The 27,046-nt window shown below is 39.9% G+C and overlaps 1 long non-coding RNA gene across 1 annotated transcript; it reads left to right on the top strand.

Moving 5' to 3' along the window:
• Positions 1–357: 357 nt before the first annotated feature.
• On the top strand, positions 358–25,479 carry LOC105481701 (uncharacterized). The gene is made up of 3 exons (XR_987109.2): positions 358–475; positions 10,854–10,961; positions 25,360–25,479. It is a non-coding gene; the product is annotated as an uncharacterized lncRNA (long non-coding RNA).
• Positions 25,480–27,046: the final 1,567 nt, after the last annotated feature.

Here is a 27,046-nt window from a genome sequence, read left to right as displayed (position 1 = left end):
CCTGTCTTTAACCTTTCAGGAGATGTAGCTCACTCAGCGGGCAGGATCTCAGGGCTATGGGACAGCAACTGCACTGTGCAAGCACACTTCCAACAGGAAGTGAACGCAAACACATTCTCCTCAACATAAACACACACAGACTTCACCTACGGCCGAACTTCTGCCCTCGGGTGACCAACACCACTAGGACACGGGTCAACAGGTTGCACTATGACAGAAAATGCAGCCTTATTGAATGAAAAAGAAAATGAAAAATTCTTTTGTTTGCTTTAGTCTGTGGTTTGCATAGCTAGTGTGATGTCATAATGGAGTTGAGTGGGAAAAAGAAGTCCCTGCTCTATCACAGTCTGAAAAGGCCGTCGGAAATTGTTAGGCGTGAAAGAAAAAATCGTATGGAAGACCTACACAAAATAAAAGCAAGTCTCACTGCTTTTCAAGGGAAGTATAGAAGTGATTAGTCTCTGATGATAATAAGGTATGAGAGCAATGTCAGAAAATTTATCTTCCCATTATGCAGAGGATGGAGGAAATACAGATGCAGAGACACAGCTTGCTGACACACTCCCCTCCCTTCCTCTCCAAGGCACCCTCATCACAGTAGGCCAGAAAAAAAGATTTTATGCTTAAAGCTGTATGATCTGGGAGCACATTTTTTATGTGTGTGTGTGTGTGTGTATATATACACACACACATATGTATATAAATGTATATACACACATATATACACAATATTTAAACATGTATATACGTGATACATGTGTGTATTTCCAAATACATATATACAAATCATGTACAAAAAGGCCTGTAAGCGTGAAGCTTACCTGGCAGATTGAATAACCTCACAAAGTGTAAGAACTGGGGATCTCCTGGTGTGTTTGGCTATTTCCATCCGTTCAAAATTTAAGCAACTCTGCAAGTTCTGGATGATTCTATTGCAGAATGTGTCTTCAGGGTAAAAAATTTTGATCATTTATGTGGGTACAAAATCCTGATCATTTGAATGAGAACAGCCTGTGTTCAAATTCAATCAATCATTCTGTTGGTAAAGATTACATTTAAACAAAAAAAGAGGGGGGAGGGATAGCATTAGGAGATATACCTAATGTAAATGACGAGTTAATAGGTGCAGCACACCAACATGGCACATGTATACATATGTAACAAACCTGCACGTGGCACATGTACCCTAGAACTTAAAGTATAATTAAAAAATAATTAAAATAAAACAACAAAAAAAGGAGACTACATTGCATTTCTGAGGTTGTGGAATTCCAAAATGTCTGATTTTATTCTAGAACCTCTATTACTATGTGCCTTCTGATAGGTTGGACTTTAGCTACATATTTTTTCTTCTTACTATCTAAACAAATAATGAACTATTGATTTTCAAAATGAATTTATATTGGAGATAATTGAGCAAGTTTTTGGAAACACATACTACTATTATTTTTTAATGCAGTTTTCAGTAACCTGAATTAGAGCATTCATGATTTTTGTTTCCTAGGGGTACTCTTGTGTAACACAGCACAAGCTCTCAGAAGTGAGACTTTAGCTCCTTACAAATGCTGAGCAGACATGAACACCCTCCTGGGAGATTGATGAGTCCTATTAACCTTGTTGCATAGATGGAAACTCAGAAACAAAGTGACTCTGAGGATTAAGAGGAAGTCAATGTCAGCACCAGGATTAGAATTCACACTTGCCTGGTTTCTCAGCCCATGACCAGCTCCCCTATGGATTCCTTCTTTGTCTTCCTCCCCAAGTGAGGGGACAGGGTGTTTCCAAACTTTAAAAGAATCCTGTTATCCTCAGGCCTCTGCCTTGTAGGAAGGTCCTTTCTTTTAATAAATTACAGAGCTGAGAAGTGACTTTGAGGTGATTTATTCTAATCTCCCTATTTTATAAGTGGGAACAAGGTCATAAAAATGCTAGAAACAATAAGAATGCCCAGTTTGCAGAAATATAATTGAGAGGCAAGTGGGTTTGGTGAAAAGTGCTGGATAGAATAGGCTTTAGGGGCCTGGGTTTGAAGCCTGACTTTGAATCACTGAACCTCAGTTTGTTGTCTGTAAAACGTAGAAAGCAATATTGCGTTTAGTGTTTTACGAAAATTAAATATGAAGTTCATAGATGTTGTAGGCACTTCTTCAGGTTTTTTGGCCATCCATGTTTTCATTTTCTTTCCTATTGTACTTCTAAAATTTCTCTCTGTGAGAAAAACAATACTCAGATGTTCTCACTTTAGGGTTTAATCCCAGGTCAGTGGGATTTTGTGAGACTTTAGTTTTGGAACTTCGTTGAACCCAGTGTCGGGAATTAAGACCTGACTCTAGCCCTCAGCAGTTTAATGCCCAGAGTTCTCAGTGTTTTCTGCAAGGTTAGCATTTGAAGAGCCCCCACATATAGAGTCCAGGGGGCTAGGCAGGCAGGTAGGTAGTCTGTGGGGTGGGGGTCACATCGAGTGTCAAAGTTCTGGAAGGTGTCACTCATTGGATGGGCACTGATGCAGATCCGTAACTGAAATGTTTTCTCTACAGTCTGGGAGCCCCGTATTCCTTATCTCATTGCCCATTTCCTCATTTTCTTTTTTCTTTTTCTTTTTCTTTTTCTTTCTTTCTTTCTTTTTTTTTTTTTTTTGAGGTGGAGTCTCACTCTGTCACCCAGGCTGGAATGCATAGATGCGATCCCGGTTCACTGCAACCTCTGCTTCCTGGGTTCAAGCGATTCTCCTGCCTCAGCCTCCCGAGCAACAGACTACAGGCACGTACCATGATGCCTGGCTAATTTTTATATTTTTAGTAGAGACAGGGTTTCACCTTATTGGCCAGGATAGTCTATCTCTTAACCTCGTGATCCACCTGCCTTGGCCTACCAATGTGCTGGGATTATAGGTGTGAGCCACCATGCCCGGCCCACTCCCCCGTTTTATTTTGCCAGTCCTCCAGGAGAAAATCTACTTCTCACTAGCACGGTCTTTGTTCTCTAAGGAATCACTAAGCATACTTTGCCTTATTTCCTCTGAAAGGGGATTAACAATTCATCTTCATGAGTCTGAAATGGGTGCAATATCTTCTTTTACTCTTCAATTTTGAACTGGGAATTTCCAGTCAAAAGCCTTGAGAGAATGTTTGGAGGAGGAGGGCACAGAAAGGAGACCTCTGCCAAGTAAGGAGAGTCTCTGGCCTTCCGCCTCCTGGGGGAGTCTCTAAGCTTACACATTAAAACTATGCAAAACCAGAATGGCCACCAGGAGGGAGGATTTAGAGCAGGAAGGACTGGGAAATTTTTAAGAAATAATCCTCTCCACGTAATGAGATTATTGTACCAATAACAATGACTGAACATCTTCTAAGTGCTGTGCTTTGTGCTATGCTCTTCAGATACAATGTCTCATTTAGTTATCAAAACAACTTTCAAAAAACTAAAAATACAATTGCCATTCAAGCTAGCAATCCCACTACTGGGTATATACCCAAATGGAAAGAAGGCATTACATCAAAAAGACACCTAGCTGTACTTGCTTGTTTATTGCACCATTGTTCACAAGAGTGATGGCAGCAGTGGCCTATCTAGAGTGCCCGCTGCCAAGACCCTGGCTACAGTGGGGAGGTAGGTCAGGCCTCCTACTCCAGAGCCTCACCCTCCTGGGTCTCTGTAGTCTGTAAACTCAGGGGCCCAGAAGGCCCACCTGCCCTACCCCCATCTCCACAGGCTGGGGGTGTCTACTCATGCTGCCTGGCCTTTCCCTGCTCATGGTGCCTGCTCCAATCTCAGAGTAGGGTGGGGCTGAACTTGGTCTCTTTCACAGCCTGGCTGCACGTGCACACACTTGGGGCAGTGCTGACATGCCAGCCTCCTGCTACCTCAGCGCCCTCTGGGCTTTGGGTGTCAAAGAGCACAGGAGGGGAAGCTGAGCAAGTGCTGAGGGCAGCTTGGCGCTGGCCTACAGGTTCCCCTTGGTTCAAGCAGCCTGGGAACCATGGACGACTGCAGGAGGCAGACAGGCTCCTGGGTGGAAGTGGGAAGGTCCCCAGCAAAGTCTCTTCTTCAGGCTCAGGGAAGGCCTGAAGCCTGGGGACCAGGCTGCCAGTCCTGTGCAATGGAGGAAGAACTCATAGTGTTTTTTACTGGGACTGCCCATGGCTGCCCATGGACCAATCAGGATGCACTTCCCCCCCCCACTGAGGCCCATAAGAGCCCCAGGCTCAGCCAGAGCAAGGCGGACGTCAGGTCGACCAACTGCAGAGAGGAGCTATTCTTTCTGCTGACAGCTGGAGAATGTTGGGACAACCAGAAGCAGAGAGGAGCTTCCCACTCCAGGGATGACTTGCCTGCACAGAGGAGCAACCCACTCCAGGGCCTCCTCTCTGCTAACAGCTGCAGAGATGATGGGATGACTTGTCAGCAGAGAGGAGCCACCCACCCCAGGACTTCCCTGTTTCTGCTGAGGGCTGAACATTTGTCAGGATACTCTGGCTGCAGAAAGAGCTACCCATGGTGGATTTCTGTGCTGTTCTACTGCTCAATAAAGCTCCTCTTCACCGTGCTCACCCTCTACTTATCTGTGTGCCTCATTCTTCCTGGTCGCAGGACAAGAACTTGGGGCCTGCCAAATGGCAAGACTAGAAGAGCTGTAACACAGACAGGGCTCAAACATGCCCCTTGCTCACCACATTGCAGGAGAAGAGATGGAGAGAAGAGCTGCGGCGCTTCAGGGAGTCCAGACCTGGGAACTTCCTGAATTGGGGCTGTGACTCCCTCTTTGGGGCCCTGCATTTCCTGGCATCTCTGAGCTTCCAGGTGCCACTGCATTCCCCCGTGCCAGCTGGGGAAGCTGTTTGCAGTGTGCCTGGTCCAACTGCAGCCTCACAGAGAGACAGCACCTCTGCTGGCACCTGGAGCTGCCTGTCCCACTGTACCAGCCAGCAGACTGTGCACGGTGGCCAAACCCCATGCTCTCTAACTCACACACCCCTCACTGCTCCATGACTGGCTTGCCTTTGGCAGGCATGGGACCCAGGTCAGTAGTGTGAGTTGAGTACAGCCTGCCAGGTCAAGTGGGTGGAACAAGCTAAGCAGGCCTGAGCAAATGTTGGGCAAAGGCACCACTGGCCGCAGAGATTTCCAGCCAGAAAAGCAACACCCCACAGATCCCATAACAATAGCAAAGGTATGGAATGAACCTAAGTGTCCATCAGTGGAGGACTGGATAAAGAAAACGTGGTATCAGAAATACAAACTACCATCAGAGAATACTATAAACACCTCTACGCAAATAAACTAGAAAACCTAGAAGAAATGGATAAATTCCTGGACACATACACTCTCCCAAGACTAAACCAGGAAGAAGTTGAATCCCTGAATAGACTAATAACAGGCTCTGAAATTGAGGCAATAATTGATAGCCTACCAACCAAAAAAAATCCAGGACCAAACGAATTCACAGCCGAATTCCACCACAGGTACAAGGAGGAGCTGTTACCATTCCTTCTGAAATTATTGCAATCAATAGAAAAAGAGGGAATCCTCTCTAACTCATTTTATGAGGCCAACATCATCCTGATACCAAAGCCTGGCAGAGACACAACAAAAAAAGAGAATTTTAGACCAATATCCCTGATGAACATTGATGCAAAAATCCTCAATAAAATACTGGCAAACCGAATCCAGCAACACATCAAAAAGCTTATCCACCATGATCAAGTGGGCTTCATCCCTGGGGTGCAAGACTGGTTCAACATATGCAAATCAATAAACGTAATCCAGCATATAAACAGAACCAAAGATGAAAACCACATGATTATCTCAATAGATGGAGAAAAGGCCCTTGACAAAATTCAATAGCCTTTCATGATAAAAACTCTCAATAAATTCGGTATTGATGGAACATATCTCAAAATAATAAGAGCTATTTATGACAAACCCACAGCCAATATCATACTGAATGGGCAAAAACTGGAAGCATTCCCCTTGAAAACTGGCATAAGACAGGGATGCCCTCTCTCACCACTCCTATTCAACATAGTGTTGGAAGTTCTGGCCAGGGCAATCAGGCAGGGGAAAGAAATAAAGCATATTCAGTTAGGAAAAGAAGAAGTCAAATTGTCCCTGTTTGCAGATGACATGATTGCATATTTAGAAATCCCCATCATCTCAGCCCAAAATCTCCTTAAGTTGATAAACAACTTCAGCAAAGTCTCAGGATACAAAATCAAGGTGTAAAAGTCACTAGCATTCTTATACACCAGTAACAGACAAACAGAGAGCCAAATCATGAGTGAACTCCCATTTACGATTGCTTCAAAGAGAATAAAATACCTAGGAATCCAACTTACAAGGGATGTGAAGGACCTCTTCAAGGAGAACTACAGACCACTGCTCAATGAAATAAAAGAGGACACAAACAAATGGAAGAATATTCCATGCTCATGGACAGGAAGAATCAATATCGTGAAAATGGCCATACTGCCCAAGGTAATTTATAGACCCAATGCCATCCGCATGAAGCTACCAATGACTTTCTTTGCAGAATTGGAAAAAACTATTTTAAAGATCATATGAAACCAAAAAAGAACCCACGTTGCCAAGACAATCCTAAGTCAAAAGAACAAAGCTGGAGGCATCATGCTACCTGACTTCAAACTATACTACAAGGCTACAGTAACAAAAACAGCATGGTACTGGTACCAAAACCGAGATATAGACCAATGGAAGAGAACAGAACAGAACCCTCAGAAATAATATCACACATCTACAACCATCTGATCTTTGACAAACCTGACAAAAACAAGAAATGGGGAAAGGATTCCCTGTTTAATAAATGGTGCTGGGAAAACTGGCTAGCCATAAGTAGAAAGCTGAAACTGGATCCCTTCCTTACACCTTATACAAAAATTAATTCAAGATGGATTAGAGACTTAAATGTTAGACCTAAAACAATAAAAACCCTAGAAGAAAACCTAGGCTATAATACCATTCAGCACATAGGCATGGGCAAGAACTTCATGTCTAAAACACGAAAAGCAATGGCAACAGAAGCCAAAATTGACAAACGGGATCTAATTAAACTAAAGAGCTTCTGCACAGCAAAAGAAACTACCACCAGAGTGAAAAGGCAACCTACAGAATGGGAGAAAATTTTTGCAATCTGCTCATCTGACAAAGGGCTAATATCCAGAACCTACAAATAACTCAAATTTACAAGAAAAAAAAACCCCATCAAAAAGTGGGCAAAGGATATGAACAGACACTCTTCAACAGAAGACATTTATGTTGACAGCCATAACAAGACATTATGTTATGCAGCCAACAGTCACATGAAAAAATGCTCATCATCACTAGCCATCAGATAAATGCAAATCAAAACCACAGAGAGATACCATCTCACACCAGTTAGAATGGCGATCATTAAAAAGTCAGGAAACCACAGGTGCTGGAGAGGATGTGAAGAAATAGGAACATTTTTACACTGTTGGTGGGACTGTAAACTAGTTCAACCATTTTGGAAGGCAGTGTGGCGATTCCTCAAGGATCTAGAACTAGAAATACCATATGACTCAGCCATCCCATTACTGGTTATATACCCAAAGGACTATAAATCATGCTGCTATAAAGACACATGCACACGTATGTTTATTGCAGCACTATTTACAATAGCAAAGACTTGGAACCAACCCAGATGTCCATTAGTGACAGACTGGATTAAGAAAATGTGGCACATATACACCATGGAATACTATGCAGCCATAAAAGAGGGTGAGTTCATGTCCTTTGTAGGGACATGGATGCAGCTGGGAACCATCATTCTCAGCAAACTATTGCAAGAACAGAAAACCAAACACTGCATGTTCTCACTCATAGGTGGGAATTGAACAATGAGAACACTTGGACACAAGAAGAGGAACATCACACACCCGGGCCTGTTGTGGGGTGGGGGAAGGAGGGGAGGATAGCATTAGGAGATATACCTAATGTAAATGACGAGTTAATGGGTGCAGCACACCAACACGGCACATGTATACATATGTAACAAACCTGCACATTGTGCACATGTACCCTAGAACTTAAGGTATAATAATAATAAAAGAAAATGTGATATATATGTACCATGGAATACTACTCAGCCATGAAAAGAATGAAGTCATGTCTTTTGCAGCAACATGGATGGAACTGGTGGCCAGTATCATAAGTGAAATAATTCAGAAACAGAAAGTCAAATACTGCTTCTCACAAGTGGGAGCTAAACAATGGGTACACATGGGTATACAGAGCAGAATAATAGATACATGACACTCCAAGAGGTGAGAGGGGCTAGGGCTCGAAAAATTTACCTGTTGAGTACAATGTTCATTATTTGGGTGATGGACTCACTGAACAACCAGACTTCACCACTATGGAATGTATGCATCTAATAAGTCTGCACTTAGCTGAGCGTGGTGGCTCACACCTGTAATCCCAGCACGTTGGGGGGCTGAGACGGGTTGGTCACCTGAGGTCAGGAGTTCGAGACCAGTCTGGACAATATGGCGAAACCCTGTCTCTACTAAAAATACAAAAATTAGCTTGACGTGGTGCCCGCCTCTAGTCCCAGATACTCAGGAAGGTGAGGCAGGAGAATCGTTTGAACCCAGGAGGCGGAGGCTGCGGTGGGCGGAGATCACACCACTGCACTCCAGCCTAGGTAACAGGGTGAGACTCCATCTCAAAAACAATCTGAACTTGTACCTCCTAAATCTATGAAAATAAAAAAATTAAGAAAAAACAACCTTGAGGTAGAGGTGGAGAAATGGCTGCATATTTTTAAGACTCTACCAGTTAATAGAGCCTTTAAAGAACTCAGGGAGACTATGAGACCCTCTGAAGTCAGACCCTATTTTGCAGATGAGGGGCTGTGGTGCAGAAAGCTGCATATGGGTTTCAGGTCACGGATCTAAGAGACTGCACAGCACAGATTCAAATCCAGAGGAGTCTGTTTTCAGTCTGAGCTCTTGACCGCCATATCTTACCAGTGGTCTGTCAATCTTGGCTTAAGTAAACTAATGCATTCTCTTTTCCTTCCTTCATCTCATCCTTCAGCGTCTAGGAACTCCCCTCTCCTGATCTGAGAAATAGATCTGCTTTTCTGTCTGCTCCTTAGTCCGTCCTCCAAGGCCTGGGCCAGCAGTGCGCATAGAGTCTAAAAAGGTGTCATACAATGTGCCTTTGGCTCCCAGGTGGTAGCCCACTCACCTGGGCTGATGGCTCAGTGTGACTGGGATTTGGGTGTGATGGGGGATGAACCAATTTGGGGGGAATTAGTTGGCTGTGCCAGGCTATGATATCTGGCAGCTTACGAACAAGCCCGCCATGACAGTGTCTCTTACCTCTATGCTTCGAATAAAAGCAAGTGAGGGATGTGCTGAGTGCACATTCCCCAGTGTGGACGGAGCCCTCTCAGGCTACCCTCAAGGCCATGCATTTGTTTACCTCCCCCTCCCCTTCCCCACCGCGCCCCCGCTCCCGCCCCGCCCCGCCCATGGGATTCAGGGCACTCTTGTCTCACCCACAACAGTTCTCTGTCATCACAAAATCTGCTAAGATTTTATTTGAAAGGCTTAGGTTTGGGGCTTTCTGGGGCCAAAATATTTCTATCATTTTTCACTTCTTAAAGGCTAGATAGAGTGGACTTCAGGCCCACTCTCTTGATCTTTTATTTTGCTCTTAGTGATCTCCTTAGGTTTTTCTCTGTGGGTAATTGTGCAATGTTTTAAAGATGCCTGAAGGTGTCTTGACCGTGACTTGATAGGGTCTGACTTCAGAGGGTCTTACAGTCTCCCTGAGTTCTTTAAAGGCTCTATTAACTGGTAGAGTCTTAAAAATATGCAGCCATTTCTCCAAAACTTGCGTATTGGTTTGGGAGCATTTTAAATAGCAGATGCTTTTGATCCACCTTTCTTCTGTCTCTGAGATGACTCCCACCCACTGCACGTGGTCTATGCACAGGTTATCAAACCGGAATTGACCTCCCCATAGAGAAGGGAGGTTTAGAAAAACGACACGGAAATCCTCTTTCTTTTTATCATTGTCCACTGTTACTCACCTCATATAATAAGCGGACAGCTCTTTCTTTGGTCTTCCCCTTGAGGCTGCTGTATTTAAAAATGTAAAGAATGCAAAGAATGCTTACTGTGATCTATAAGAGTGTCTTTCAGCCACAAATGCTCTTGTCACCTCTTAGCTTCCAGGCAAAAGTACACTTGTAAGGGAAAGGCAGCCAGAAGTGTGGGGGCCTGGGGGCCCTGAGGTGGGGGTATATGTGGGGGCTGAGGGTTGATATTAATGGAGTTTGTTCTCCTTTTCTCCCTCAGACAGACTGTCATTTTCTGTATTGAAAAATTACTAAGTAGCATTTGAAATAAACTCCCCCAGGGAAAGTGACATGGATATTGTGAATTTTAAGTAAAAATCACTTTCTGCCTCTCTGCATGATTAATTCTTCCTTATATCTTCTTTGCCAAATATCGTGTGTTTAAAACAATATTGAGTTTACATATAGTCCTAAATAACCATGGCTAACAGCAAAAGAAAGATAGTTCTTTGTCTGACTAAAGCAAGTAACTTTTTCAGTGCAGACTCTCAGGTGAAAGACTGGAGATGGTGGAAGTTTCTGTTCTGCCCTCTGTTTCTAGAAAAAGAAAGTTTTTCTGAGACTAAAAAGGCAGCAGAGGACACAATTCTGAAAGGAGGAAAGTTTTCTTACTGATGATTAGGACTTTATTAACTTTACCCTGGAAATAACGAGCTTGGTTCTTTCTTTTATCCTCAGGAAGACTTAAAAGATACCTTAAGTTTATTTTGCCCCTTTCTTCTTTCAGAGATCCTGCACTTCACTATACTAATGCCAATGTGGGGAGAACAGGTTTCTTTAGAATCCAGTGGGCCCAGTGGAAAGTAGTATTCTTCGTCTCTGCAAAACTAAAATAGTAAGTATTTCTTGCAGGTAATAAGGCATGAGTGCAGGCCACACAGAAACGGTGACCCAATCTGGGCACACACGGGACTCTTTGCCATTTTAGGATGTCCTGTTGGAATTCCAAAGAGCTAAAACCAAGCTCAGAGCCGGTCACATTTAGGAGACAATCCTCTAGCAGCCTTGGCTTTGCCTGACCTGTTTCACGTAATACAGTCCAGATTCATTCGTTTCCACTTCCTTGCCTGGAATGCCTTCCTTTCCTTTCATGAGTTTGAGTCTGGTCCTTTCTTCCAATGTGCTGCTCCAGTTTTACCTACTTGCAAAAGCCTTTCAAAGTTTCCATTTCCTAGTCTTAAGGGATTGCCCTTTTCTCTGGATTCCTATGCCCCTTGGATCTCTCGTTCATGCATTCAGGCAGTCATTCATGATTTTCCTCTCTCTGGGATGGTCTTTTCCCCGGTCTTTGCATGATGGGCTTCTTCTCATTCAACTGAAATGCCACTTTCAGTTTCCCTCACTACCATTCTAAAGTAGGAGCCTTTTCTGTATATTCAGAGACTGTTGAGTTGAGACACATCTGAGGATATTGAGTTGAGACATCTGAAGATATTCTGTATATTCAGAGACTGTTGAGTTGAGACACATCTGAAGATATTAGATCCACACCTGTTAGTATAAGAAACTGAGAAATTTCCTGGAAATTTCGGGTGGCTAAAATATGTGAGATGCAAATGTGTATTTTAAGGATGGTAGTTTAATGTGAATAAGCAGGAATGACTGCATGTTTAGCTCATATTATTCTCTGGGTTCTTCCCCTAGTTGTTCTCTGGATGAAGTTTCTTAGTATTGAGGATTGACAGAGTCTGTACCTAACCTGAAGAAGGAAAGAAAGTAAAACCTTAAATGCCAGTAAACGTCATACAGTTTAGGTTGAAAAACTCTGGTAGCTCATTAAAAGGGTTCACAGGAAGGTTTCAAAAGCAGGGTATTGAACCAGAAATGTAGGTCTGGGGAAATGAAACCTAAGCACAACATAAATGGAAGTGAGGAGTAGAAATAGGAGTTAGAAAGAAAGTAGTATGAAAATGGAATAGCTATGGGAGAAAATTGCTTACAGTGCCATTGGGGTGCACATCCTACTTTTGTAAAGAAAATTTTAAAATAACATCTTTATTAACATATAGTTCACATATCATATAATCACCCATTTAAAGTGCACAATTCAAAGGTTTTTAGTATATTCACAGATATATGTCACCATCATCACAGCCAAATTTAGAACATCTTTATCACCTCATAAAGAAGTCCCATATTTTTTAGCTACTACTCCCCATCCCTCCTATCTCCAGACAAACACTGAAGTGCCTTCTGTCTTTATGGATTTGCCTGTTGAGGATATTCCATGTAAATGGAATTATATAATATGTAGCCTTTGTCTTATGTAATTTGCTTCTTTCCCTTAGCATAATGTTTTCAAGGTTCATTCGTGTCAAAGCATGTAACAGTACTTCCTTTTTTTGGTTTGTTTTTGTTTTTGTTTTCTGAGACAGAGTCTCACTCTGTCGCCCAGGCTGAAGTGCAGTGGCACGATCTCAGCTCACTGCAACCTCCGCCTCCTGGGTTCAAGCAATTCTCCTGCCTCAGTCTCCCAAGTAGCTGGCATTACAGGCCTGCTCCACCATGCCAGGCTAATGTTTTGTATTTTTAGTAGAGACAGGGTTTCACCATGCTGGTCAGGTCTTGAACTCCTGACTTTGTGATCCACCTGCCTCGGCCTCCCAAAGTGCTGGGATTACAGGCATGAGCCACTGTGCCCGACTGCAGTACTTCCTTTTTATGGCCAAATAATATTTCATTGTATGGATGGATGTATAATGTTTTGTTTGTTTATTCATCAGTTGATAGACATTTGGGTTATTTCTACCTTTTGGCTATTATGAATAATGCTGGTATAAACATGTATGGGTTTTTGTGTGGATGTATGTTTTCATCTTTCCTGGTAGATATCTAAGAGTGAAATTTTGGGTCACATGGTAACTCTATGCTTAACCTTCTGAGGAGCTGCCAGCCTGTTTTACACAGTAGCTGCACTATTTTCCATTCTCACCAGCAGTCTGTAAGGATTCTGATTTTTCCACATCCTTGTCAACACTTGCTCTTATCTAACTTTTTGAGTATAGATATCTGGGTGGGTGTGAAATGGCATCGTGTTGTGGTTTTGGTTTTGATTTCTCTGATGACTAAAAACATCAAGCATACTTTTATACATTTATGACTTCTTTGGAGAAATGTTTATTCAGATCTTTTGCCCATTTTTAAAATTAGGCTTTTATTATTTTTATTATAGAATTATATGAGCTCTTTATAAATTTTAGATATAAGTTTCCTATCAGATATATGATTTCAATTTTTTTCTCTCATTCTTTGGATTGTCTTTTTACTTTCTTGATCATATCTTTTGAAGCAGAAAAGCTTTAATTTTGATGAAGTCTATTGTTTTGGACTATTTTTTCTTTTTCTGCTCATGCTTTTGGTGTCATAACTAAGAATTTATTACTAACTACAAGATCACAAAAATTTACCTCTATATTTTATTCTAAGAGTTTTATTGTTTTCACTCATATATTTAGGTGTTTGACCTACATTGAGTTAATTTCTACATATAGTATAAGGTAGAGATTCGATTTCATTCTTTGGTATGTGGCTATCTTGTTATTCCAGTATCCTTTGTTGAAAAGATAATTCTTTTCCTTTTAAAAGGCTTGGAACTCTTGACAAAAATCAGTGCACCATAGGCAGATGGATTTAATTCTGGATTCTTGATTCTATTCCATTTCTCTGTATGTTTGTCCTTATGACAGTGCCACACTGTCTTGATTACTGTTGATTTGTAGTAAGTTTTGACACTGAGAAGTTTTCGTCCTCCAACTTTATCCTTCTGTTTCAAGACTTTTTTTAAAAAGCTTTTTTGGGTACCTTGCAATTCCATATAATTTTAAAGTCAGCTTGCCAATTTCTACAGAAAAAGCCAGCTGTGATTCTGATAGAGATTGCATTGAACCTATAGATGAACTTGAGGAACATTGCCATCTCCATAATATTAAATCTTCTCATTCATGAACATGGGTTATTTTTAATTTATTTAAATCATTTAAAATTTAACAATACTTTGAAGTCCTTAAAATATAAATTTTGCATTTTTTGTTAAATATTTTTCTAAGTATTTTATTGTTTTTGATTTTTTAAATTTTATTTTTAGATTGTTAGTTGCAATTGTATAGAAATACAATTGATTTTTGTATATTGATCTTGTAACCTACAAATTTGCTGAACTCATTACTTCTAATTATTTTTTTAAAGTAAATTTCTTAGAATTTTTAATGACAGCATCATGTCATCTGCAGATAGAGATGGTTTTACTTCATTCTTTTCAATTTGGATACTCCTTTCCTTTTCCTTTTCTTTTCTTATAAATTGCCTTGGCTAAAACCTCTAGAACAACACTGAATAAAATTGACAAGAGTGAACATACTTATTTGTTCCTGATCTTAGGGTAAAACATCCAGTTATTCACCATTAACTGTAGTGTTAGCTCTGGGTTTTTTTCATTGATTTCCTTTATCAGATTGAGGAAGCTCCATTCTGCTCTTAGTTGGTGAAGTGTTTTCATCATGAAAAGGTGCTGGGTTTTGTCAAATGCTTTTCTGCATGTATTGAGATGCTCACATGGTTTTTGTTTTTCATTCTATTGATATGATATATTAGTTGATTTTCAGATGTTAAACTAACCTTGTATTTCTGGTATAAATTCTACTTTGTCATGGTGTGTAAATCTTTTTTTCTGTTGCTGTATTTGACTTGTTGGCATTTTATGCAGGGCTTTTGTATCCTTATTCATAAGACATATTGATCTGTAGTTTTCTTGTAATGTTTTTGTCTAGTTTTGGTATCAGGGTAATAATGGCTTCATAGAATAAGATGGAGAGTGTTCCCTCCCATTTTATTATTTTTGGAAAAGTTTGTGAAGATTCGTTATTAATTCTTCTTTAAATATTTAATAGAATTCATCAGTAAAGTCATCTGTCCCTGGTCTTCTCTTTGTGGGTAGTTTTTTGATTCCTAATTTAATTTCTCTACATGTTATAGATCTATTCACATTGTCTGTTTCTTCTTGAGTCAGTTTTGGTGCTTTCTATCTTTCTAGAAATTTTTCTACTTTATCTAATTTTCCCAACTTAATGTTATACAACTGTTCATAGTATTCCTTTACAATCCCTTTTATTTCCATATGATCAGTAAAATTGTCCTTTATTATTTCTGATTCTAGTAATTTGAGTGTTCTCATTTTTCCTTGATCAATTTAACTAAATAATTGTCAATTTTGTTGTATTTTTTTTAAGAATCAGCTTTTTTTCTATTGTATTTGTATTCTGTATTTCATTAATTTTCACTATAATATTTATGATTTTCTTCTTTCTATCTGTCTTTAGTTTGCTCTTGTTTTTCCAGTGTTTTAAATGGAAGATTATGTTATTATTTGAGATCTAATTTGTGTTTTTTTAAACATAGGTATCTACAGGTATAAATTTTCCCTGAAACCCTGCTTTAGCTATATCCCATAAGTTTTAATAAGTTTTTAATATATTGTGTCTTCATTTTAACTCATTTTAAAAATTTTTTCTAATTATTACTTTTTTTCTTTGATACATTTGTTAATTTCCAAATATTTATTTCCAAAATTTGTTATTGATTTCTAATTTTATTCCATTGTGATTAGAAACTATACTTTGTATTAGGTCTGTCTTTTTAAATTTATTTATTTTTAAACTTTTATTTTAGGTTTGGGGGTACATGTGAAGGTTTGTTACATAGGTAAACTCAGGTTTACCTATGGTTTGTTATATAGGTAAACACCAAGGTTTGTTGTACAAATTATTTCATCACCCAGGTATTAAGCCCAGTACCCAATAGCTATCTTTTTGTACTCTTCCCCTTCCTCCCACTCTCCACCCTCAAGTAGACCCAAGTGTCTGTTGTTTCCTTCTTTGTGTTCATAAGTTCTCATCATTTAGCTCCCACTTGTAAGTGAGAACACGCGATATTTGGTTTTATGTTCCTGTGTTAGTTTGCTATCCAGCTCCATCCATGTTCCTGCAAAAGACATGATCTCATTCTTTTTTTTTTTTTTTTTTTTTTGAGGTGGAGTCTCATTCTGTTGCCCAGGCTGGAGTGCAGTGGTGCGATCTCAGCTCACTGCAAGCTCCACCTCCCAAGTTCATGCCATTCTCCTGCCTCAGCCTCCCAAGTAGCTGAGACTACAGGCGCCCACCACCACACCCGGCTAATTTTTTTTGTATTTTTAGTAGAGATGGGGTTTCACCATGTTGGCCAGATTGGTCTCGATCTCCTGACTTCATGATCCACCCACCTCAGCCTCCCAAAGTGCTGAGATTACAGGTGTGAGCCACCGTGCCCAGCCGATCTCATTCTTTTTTATGACTGCATAGTATTCCATGGTATATATGTACCACATTTTCTTTATCTGATCTGTCACTGATGAACATCTGGGTTGATCCCATGCCTTTGCTATTGTGAATAGTGCTGCAATGAACATTTTCATGCATGTATCTTTATGGTAAAATAATTTATATTTCTCTGGGTATACACCCAGTAATGGAATTGCTGGGTCGAATGGTAGCTCTGCTTTTAGCTTTTTGAGAAATGCCATACTGCTTTCTACAATGGTTGAACTGATTTACACTCCCACCAACAGTGTATAAGTGTGTTCCCTTTTCTCCTCTACCTCACCTGCATCTGTTATTTTTTTGGCTTCTTAGTAATAGCCATTCTGACTGTTGTTAGATGGTATCTCATTGTGGTTTTCTCATTGCAACCCTGTAGTATAGTATGAAATTGGGTAATGTGATGCCTCCAGCTTTGTTCTTTATGCTTGATATTGCCTTGGCTATTTGGGCTTTTTCTGAATATGAATTTTAAAATAGTTTTTTTCTAGTTCTGTGAAGAATGTCCTTGGTAGTTTGATAGGAATAGCATTGAATCTGTAAATTGCTTTGGGCAGTGTATGGCCATTTTGATAATATTGATTTTTCGTATTTATGATCTTGGAATGGTTTTCTATTTGTTTGTGCCATCTCAGATTTCTTTGGGCAGTGTTTTGTTGTAATTTTAGTAGTAGAACTCTTTCACCTCCCTGGTTAACTGTATTCCTAGGTATTTTATTCTTTCTGTGGCAATCGTGAATGGAATTGCCTTTCTGATCTGGCTCTTGGCTTGGCTGTTGTTTGTGTATAGGAATGCTAGTGATTTTTGTACATTGATTTTGTATCCTAAAACTTTGCTGAGGTTGTTTATCAGCTGAAGGAGCCTTTGGACCAAGACTAGGAGATTTTCTAGATATAGACTCATGTTGTCTGTGAACAGGGATAGTTTGACTTTCTCTCTTCATATTTGGATGCCCTTAATTTCATTCTCTTGCCTGATTCCTCTAGCTAGGACTTCCAGTACTAGATTGAATAGGATTGGTGAGAGAGGACATCTTTTCCTTGTGCCAGTTTTCAAGAGGAATGCTTCCAGCTTTTGCCCATTCAGTATAATGTTGGCTTTGGGTTTGCCATAGATGGCTCTTATTATTTTGAGGTATGTTCTGTCAATACCTAGATTTTTGAGAGTTTTTAACATGAAGGGGTGTTGAATTTTATTGCTAGTGTTTTCTGCATCTATTGGGATACAATGTTGCTTCCTTTTTAAATTTATTGAGGTTTGTTTTATAACCTATCCTATGGTCTACCATGAAGAATGTTTTATGTGTACTTACCGTAAAGAATGTTATATGTGTACTTGAGAAAAAGTTCTAAATATGTCTGTTAAGTCTAGTTGTTGTATAGTGTTGTTCAAATCTTCTATTTCCTTGCTGGTCTTCCTGCCAGTTGTTTGTCCAGTATTGAAAATGGGGTAATGAAGTTAGCAACTAAGGAGGATTGTTTTTGAAATGCTCAGCTTCAGAGATAGGAATTGTATTGGTAGAGGCCTCTTTTGAAACTGCATCTCAGCTCAACTTCTCCTTCTGCCCAAACCTGCTTCTCTCACTTTTTTATAGGTTTGTTTTCAAGGGCTCTCCTAACAAACTCTCTGCATGAAATCTCTGTATCAGTGTCTATTTACCAGGGATTTAAAATCTTGAACGGTCTTAGAAACAAACTTAAAGTAAGATTTTGGAGCTGGATTCATCAACAGTTGGCTAGCTGGCAATGAAGACTACAGCACTGGTAGTCTTTGAAGCACTGATACACACTGACATGCTGTAGCAGTGTAAAAAAAACAAAAAAACAAAAAAAACAAAAAACAACCCTAACTGTGAACTGAAACGGGATACCAGAGGAAGGAAATGCACTGGAGAATGTTGTATTTTAGGCACTTAGAGGTTTGTAAGAAAGAAGAAATTATTAAAGATTATGGAATCATATGGCTCTCATTGGTTTCCATTGATGCACTGACAAAAGCAAATGAAAGGCTGAGGATGATTGATCACACATTTAAGGTGAAGCCTAAAAGCCAGAGAAACTCCTTGGCAGCTTAGAAACAGGCTGTCTTCTTTTGTAGCTCAAGGTCAAAACAAAGGTAAGGATTAGGCCCAGAACTTAATTAGAGGAGTACTATAACTCTACAGATACTGAATTTTCCCCTGGGCCATATCTGCTATGCCAAGATCAGTGTTCTGGTTGGGTAGGAAGAAAATCCTGATTCTTAGGATAATGAAATCTATGTTGATTCATTCAAAAAACTTTGAATCCCAAGATTCCTCTGAGCCTTCTGGGCTTGAAGAACTGACACACTCCTACCTGTTAAGCCAGATGGCTGTTAAATGCTAATACTTCTCCTCTTGCTTGAAGAAAACACAGAAGCTTCTGACCTTAAAGACAACATGCAATTTCCACACAATTGTTCACCCTTGCTCACTCACCTTGAACCAATAACTGGTGAAAACTTGAACCTGCAAAAGGAAAAAAAGAGATCTATGCTAACACGTACAATCAAGATCCATGTGTCCCAGGTCATGAGGGACCTAGATGAAGGGGGTGAGTAGAGAATATAAAGATGAGTAAAAGAGGGTCTGTCAATATGGGAACACTCCCCTATCATACAGATTAAACAACCTAGCAGAGTCTCTGAGAGAGGGTGCTAACACACTACTAGGTTGGCTCTTGAAAGCCTTGAAAAAGCAGTCACACACCAAGTCAAGCAGAAATTCCAGAACTGCCATGGCAGACAATGGTGAAGAGAGGGACATGCCAGAATGAATATACTATATAAGGACAGAAAACCTACCAGCTCACTTGTTTTATGGGAGGGGCCAGAAAACACTGGAAGGAGAAACTCTAATATTTTTGAAAAGCTCAGTGGTGGCTGTCATCTGTAAGCCAAAGCTGATGGTAGGAAATGTGGTTACAGAACTGGGCTCTCTGAGAGCAATGCAGATAAAAGGATATTAGTATAATAAGAGCCAGGTGGCTGTGTTTAACTGTCAGCAGCAAGGTGAATACAATTTTAAAAATGAGCATCAAGGTCAAAGTGGCACCTAGGTGCAGACAGTTATGGAATTGATTAAAAGAACACTGTTCTTTTAGAGGCAATATAGATGGGCAACCAGCAAGAGTATTACTTAATTCTTGTAATAAAAAAAAAGTATGTGTATTCAAATGGCTGAGGACAATTGCCCTTAATATAGTCAAGATTTCTTAATTTCTAGATTTGAGCCAATTTTCGTACTCAGAACCATCGACTGAAGGAGAGGCTGGGTCACAATGAAAAAGACCCTGCAATAACAGGGCAATTAATTATATGTAGTGATTTTACCTCAGTTTTTCCCCAAAAAGACTTAAGGTTATTTACTTGAATAACCATACAGAGCAGAAAGAGGAATATTCAACTCAGATGTTTTTAGGACTGTTGGATACAGGTTCTGAGTTGATTCTGATACTTGAGGACACAAAGCATTCTCTTCCCTCTGCCCCAAAAGAGGGGAGGTATGTATGGGGGGGCAGGTAATAAAGGGAATAGTTGCCAAGGTTTGGTACACCATGGGTCTATTGGGTCCATAGAGAAACCCAGAAGTCATTTGCTCCCAGTCCTTGAATCTAGGGAGAGTTTGTTGATATGGGACATATCTTGTGTTAGAAGAACTCTTCCCATAGTCCTTTGGGGAAGGGACCATAGTGGGGAAGGCCAAATGGCCTTCTGAAACTGCCCTCTTCCCATCAACCAAGATCATACATCAAAAACAGTATCCCATTCTGTGCGGAACGACGGGGATGACGGCTGCCCTTAAAAACCTACCAATTACAGGTTGTACTGTTTCCCACTCAGGAGGAAGAAATTCTGCAATTTGAGATTTTAATGGTACATCTGTTCCATCTACTTTGTGTACAAATAGAAGTGGTCTATGGTTATATTATTACAAATCTTGAAAAGCAGTGAATGGTGTGACTGATTGTTAAGATGCCTGAAAGGAGAAAAATGACATAATCAATGAGGAGGTCTGGGAAACATGTATATGGATGTATAGGAGGGGGCACAACCTGTGAAGGACTTTGTGTTGCATGTTTACATCTACCAGAGATTATTCTTACAGAAGGGGCACCAAACACCAAGAAGACAGACTGGCCTATGCAGTCGATATGAGCCAGACTCTGGCATTAGCCTTTGAAGTTGCTAGGACTACGGGATCATGAACAGAGTAGCCGTAGTGGCAGGACAGGATGCTATGCATGGGCCCAACAGCCAGCATGGGTTCTTATGCACCAAGACTGTTACAGCTACATATTGCTGATGCTGTATGTCCAAACTGCCATCAGCAGAGGCCAACACTGAGACCCCAATATGGCACCATTGCTTCAGCACACTAATCAACTGGTGGCAAGCTGAACTATTGCCACTTTAGAAGAGATAGAGATTTATTTTGCCTGGATTGACACGTATGCCAGGTATGGATTTGCTTTTTCTATTCACAGTGGCTTGGCCATCACCACTATATAAAAGTGTATAAAGTGTTTGATCTATTAACATAGTATACTGGAAAATGTTGCATTAGTCTAAAGGACCAATTTTACAGCAAAGTGAGAACACAACCATGGGATGCACTAACCCTATCACATATTGCACACACCAAAAGCTGCTGACGTGGTATAGTTACAGTATGGCCTTTTGAATGCACAAATGACCTGTCAACTTAGAGATGATAATCTGTGATGATGGGGTAGCATTATCAGCATGCACTTTAAATCAGTAACTATTATATAGTTCCGAGTTTCCAGATAGAATACAACATTTTAGGGAGCTAAGGAATGGAAGTAGGATTGACCCTTTTACCATCTTTCCCAGACTCACACTTGGGGAATGTGTACTTTTTGTCCCTTCAGATGTCAGCTTTGTGGCTCCAGAAATTTTAGTTATCAGAGATCAACTGTTGCCGTTATGGACACAGTCAGAGTCTCAAGAAAAATTTAAGCAATGGCGGCTGCTACCAAATTACTTCATGGTCCACATTCATAGACCAGTGTCAAGAAACACAGTCACATGACTGGATAGGGAAAATTGGCCCTGGTTACCAGGAGAAGCTGTTATACAAAGTAGGAAGAGAAGAAATTCAGGTTCCTGGTGTTCCTCTCAGATGTTTCTTGGCTCTTCCCTGCTCGATTTTATTAGCATACAAACAAATGAAGCATATATGACTTTAAAAGGGCATAGTGACCAGAGGCTGAGACACTCCTGGGATGAGAACCTTGGCGACCCAAAAAAGTAAGTCATCTTGGCCAGCCAGAGATACAAGCTGGTGATGAGAAAAATTTACAATAAGTACAGTAGAGCAGCCAGAAAATGTGTATCACTTGTAGCCTCAAAACTAGTTGTAGTAGTAGGGGCCATACATTTTTTCACTAATCTTCCCTTCTTAGGTTTCCCTAAGGCAAGGCACCAACCAGAATCTTGGAGGAGCATCCCCTAAATGGAGTAAGCATACTCTATAAAGCCAGTGGATCTGAGAAGTACAAGGAACTGGAGACTGTAGTGGAAGTTTTGGTGCACTGCACAGAGGCCTCCTTCAGACTGAGGCCCTTATACTCTCTCAGCCACCAGAGTGTGGGCTGCTGAGAGCTCATAACTGGGTGTCACACATAGAATTTCCCTGGCTCAAGTGAGCTGCCTCACCCAAATTACACCCCTCCCTGTGAGCAGCCAGAGCTCAACGACTGATCAATGCAGGGAAACCAAGTTCCTGCCACCTTGACTTGATTCCTGACAACTCTGCAAGGCCATCCTAGTTCTGGAGCTTCCTGTAGCCTCAGCTGAGTTATTTATTGCGACTACATCACCATTTAACTTTTCTTGTTGTCCAGTCCTGCTTCCCTCACTCCCTTGTAAGTGTGGCTTCCAAGAGTATTTCCCAGTATTTCTCCTGCATCCGTCTCCAACTCAGAACTTTTCTGATTCTCTTTTTATTATTTGGAAACCTGCCCTTAAGATACACGTAGAGCGGGACTCCTAGCCATAGTGGGACTCCTTCTTTTCTGTGAGATCAATAGCAGCACGAGTAGTCTCCCTTTAAACTTATGCATTCCACCTAATCATTTGTTGGTAGTTAATGGGCTGTGGAAATATGGGTCTGGTTGTAAATTTTGAAACTGGAACATGACCTTGTAAACCAGCTTGGAAATCAGATAATTGGGCAATCTGTGGATGTGGAAGATGGATGAGATAAATAGAGTGGAGGTGGCTTGTATAGATGAAGGCAAGCACAGGTCATGAAAATTGTAAATATAATAATATTTGTATGATATTTGGCTGGAGGATTATGTACCCTGCTCTCTATTAATCAACTTCACACATGCACACATGCGCACACACACACGCACACGCACACACATACACATACACACACGAACGGCTAACAAAGCAAGGCAAGTTAACATTTTGCTATTTGCTGTGACCTTTGCCACAACTTTAATAAAAAACTCTCATGAGCTACATATGCCTTATGAAAGATTGCATGAGGTTGGTTCAAATGGCTTTCAAATATATTTCCAGTGCAAAACCAAATCTGAATTTCATATCAATACAAGAAAAGGTCAACATAAAGTATACCCCATAGATTCAGGGGGAATATAATTAAAGAAATAGCATGTTTTCCCTGATGAGCAGAGCTAGCCTGTTCTGCCTGACCCAGAACTTTCCCAGGTTGGGAAGACCGTCTGGTCAACATGCTGGTTTCCAAATGATAGAAGGATGAAATAAATCTTGCTATTCTGTAGACAGCATGAAAGAAACACTGGAAAGGACAAAAAGGTGTATTCAGGCCTTCTCTGTGAGTGGACCAGGTCCTTGCTAGCACTGGCTCTGTGGAGATAAGGCTCTATTCCCATGTGTTGTTGGTGAAAGTTATGTCTTTGAAATCTCTACCCTTAGGAATCTAACAATACATTTCTATAAGTATATTACCAATCCATATCAAACGGACAGGGTGTCTTGTCCTTTATCTTGACTAATTTATAAAGAAGCATGAAAGTGAGGGAGCCATGTTGAGTTGTATATTGGATGTTTTTGTATGTATGAAGAGCTGCAAAATAAAAATTAAGATGGTATCCTCAGAATGTTGGACAACTTTGACCATCTGGGTCACCTAAATATAGATGTTATACTGCTTATCTCTATGGGCTATGTATATAGTTTTCAGTGTTGTTTCATGTGGTGATAATCATTTTAAAGTTTGGCGGCTGAGTCTGCTAACAGGATGGGTTCTCTGCACAAGGTACACTTCTGGTACCTCTGGCTCAGAGTTCCAGTCACCTGCCTGCTCACCTGTTTTCTCCTGTTAACATTCACTGAAGCCAGGCAATTATAAAATTCTTCTGTTAAGACCTGTTGGAAACCCATGCCAACAATGGTAAGGTCAACTCAAAAGTATGGATAAGTTACAATTGTTAAAGAATAAAGCCCATCTACACTGGCTTCTACCAAACTTTCATGCTGGCCTCAGTCCATTAAACTGAAGAGTGCTCCGTCCTGCATTTACTCAAGCTTCCTCCATGCACTCAGTATAATCCTGATTACTATTTTGTGATGGGATAGCCCATCTCCGTCTGGAAACTTTCTAGACAAGTGGATTTAGGGACTGAAATTACACTCATATTTATGTTGGGGTCTTCTTCTTTCAGGGTGGGCTGTACTTAGGTGTAAAGATGTCAGTATTGATAGCATAGGGTGCTATTTAGCCATTCTATAATGTATACATATTTCAAAATGTTGTAAACCATAAATATATACAACTTCTATTTGTTAATTAAAGAAAATTTAAATATACACATGCACAAAAGAAATACATAGAAATAAAATAAAACTTAAGAGAAACTCTGGGAAGCTAGATAAATGCTTCATTTTCCTCATGTTAAAAATTATAGTTATATGTACTATAAAACATATATAATTCCTTTATATAATTATAACACATAATTATTTATATAATTATATATAAAGGAATATTCCAATAAATATATTTTATCTACAGTTACACACACACACACACATACACACACACACACACACGTATGAATACACCAATAAGAGGAAAACATCCTATCAGAAAAAAGCAAAATAAAACCCAGAAGACACCAAAGAAAAATGTAATACATAGACAGGGTCAGTGTTTTATTGGTTAATTTCAGAATAGCATATTCACAGGTGTGTATGTGTATATATACATATGTGTGTGTGTCTTTGTGTATATTTGATACAGTACTATACTTACTGAATATATATAATTATATATTTTATATATATGATTATACCAATATGAGAAAAATACCCTGTCAGGAAAAAAATAAAATAAAAACCAGCAGGATCTCAACTGAAATGTAACACAAATGAGTGGTCAGTGTGTCACACTGGCCTTATATAAATATAAGATTCTATGATAAATTCACAGATAATCTGAGAATAAAAAGTACTCTCGAGGCAATCAGTGAGTCCTTCTGCCATTCCTTCCCCAATTATTTATGAAGTTTAGTTTTTATGAAAGATAAATTAGTTTTTAAATTTTTTTTCAGTTGATGGCTTTATAAAAAAAGCTCTTTGTTTAGCCATCACTTCCTAAGACAAGATTTGGTATGGATCTGGTGGCAGTGAAGACTGTCCCTATATCTCCCCAGCAATGCAAGTATTATGAGGACTTCTCTATAGTAGAAGAGTAAGGAGGAATTCTGGGGTATTCTGGGGAGCCAGCTAGGGTGGCTATCTGAACCACAAGTGTGATGTTAAAAATAGAAAAATAAACAAAAAATAAGTAAACTTACTGTTTTAGCCAGTGAGATTTAGGGTTAATTTTTGTTTCCTTATTGCAGCCTAACCTAGATAAGCCTGACTACTTCAGATTCTCAATGAATAATGGAACCCAAAGTAAAGAGGAGAGAAAAAAGCTTGCAACACTCCTTTATTACACATTTTTCCTAAAGAGGGCTGGATATTACGGTAGGTTACTTGGCGTTTAAAAGAAGGCCCTACCTTTATTGGTTTACTTGAAACACTGGCCCATTGCACATTTTTGCAGAACAATGACCAAATAAAAAACACAACAGAAAAAAGCAAATGTTGAGGGCCCCGAGGGGATCATGTTATATTACTTCATTTTCTAACTGAGTTGATTTTTCTGTTTCTGAATCTGGAGAATTCTGGGCAGATGCTTCCAATAGGAGAAAAATAGATAAGTATCCAGACATCTCAGCAAAACAAGAAGCCAGAAAATCTAAAGAAGGCTTCAGCCTTCAGATAAGTGGGAAAAGGTTGAATCCTCTGGAAGCGAGCTGGTGCATGTGTGAGTTGGGGGTGACTCTGGCTCTGACCCTGTGCCCCTGGCATCACAGGTGGTGAAAAGAGCACAAAGGCAACTTGGATGAGATGTGGCTTGGAGCACTTTACAGGGGCCAGATTGTAAATTTATCCATTTAGGAGTGTCCTGCAGGGGTTCCCACCAGCTCTGTGGACAAAGCTAAAGCTGGAAGGAACAAAACCTGTCCATAAAAGTTCCTCTTATTGCCACTGTTTATTAAAGAGAGGCAATAAACAAATTTATTATGTGCTGTTTCCTACTCTAGATGCATTTCTACCTTTTTGGCTAAAAGTGTGTACACATGTATGCAGTTATGATGGCCCGGATTTTATTCCTAGAACTTTCTGTTTTTTTTTTTTTCTAGTGACAGTGTGCCTATTGGAGGTACACAGGCCTCTGAATATTCTCCCAGCTCTTAAACAGATCATTCTGTGATTAGAAGAGACCTCAGTCCTTTTTTGCCAGGAATTCAAAGCAGATGTTGCTCATTATTCTTTTTTTCAATAAAGAAAGGGAGCAGTGACATTTGGATTACCTTTCTACACCAAAAGGTATTAGTTGAACAGGAGAAATTATTTATTCCTCATTAAAATTGGCTACCCAGAAACCCTAAATGTCATAACCATGACTTTGCACTACATTAGGATGACTAATGGCAATATGTGGCACTAAATGACTTGAGTGACAAATTGTGGCTTCTTTGGCCAGGAAAAAATCTCATGTTTTGGATTAGATGGCTTATTTTAGGTCAAAAAAGAGGCAGGTGAATTAGCCAAGGCATCAAGGGATTTGAATGCCCTTAACGAAGTGGTCACTTTTGCAGAGTTCTTTATTTTAAAAAGACCTCATTTACTCAAAATTTAACACTGTATTTGCTGAGAGAAAATGCTGCTATAGCTTAAAGTTTATCCCCTTGCTGCCTGCTGTCAACTATAAAACTCTGTTCTGAAAATTCAAGAAAGCACTGTAAACAAACTTGAATTAAAATACTCTGGAATTCTAGCTGTGAATGAAGCCTTTCCATAGAGGAGCTGGGGTTTTACATTCCCTATCAATACTCCTGAAAATTAAAGGGTATGAGCTGGTGTAAAATTATAGATAGAAGTAATGGCGAAAGAGACAATTTGCATTTTTAGCTCAGGCAAATGCAGCTCATTTCCTTTTTATTTGGGAAAGTAAATCTTGCCAAAATTTGTCTTATT

The sequence above is a fragment of the Macaca nemestrina genome, chromosome 16 (genome assembly GCF_043159975.1).
Source record: "Macaca nemestrina isolate mMacNem1 chromosome 16, mMacNem.hap1, whole genome shotgun sequence".
Classification (NCBI taxonomy): domain Eukaryota; kingdom Metazoa; phylum Chordata; class Mammalia; order Primates; family Cercopithecidae; genus Macaca; species Macaca nemestrina.
Note: the sequence above shows the minus strand (reverse complement) of the source record. Positions and strands in the feature narration are given on the sequence as shown.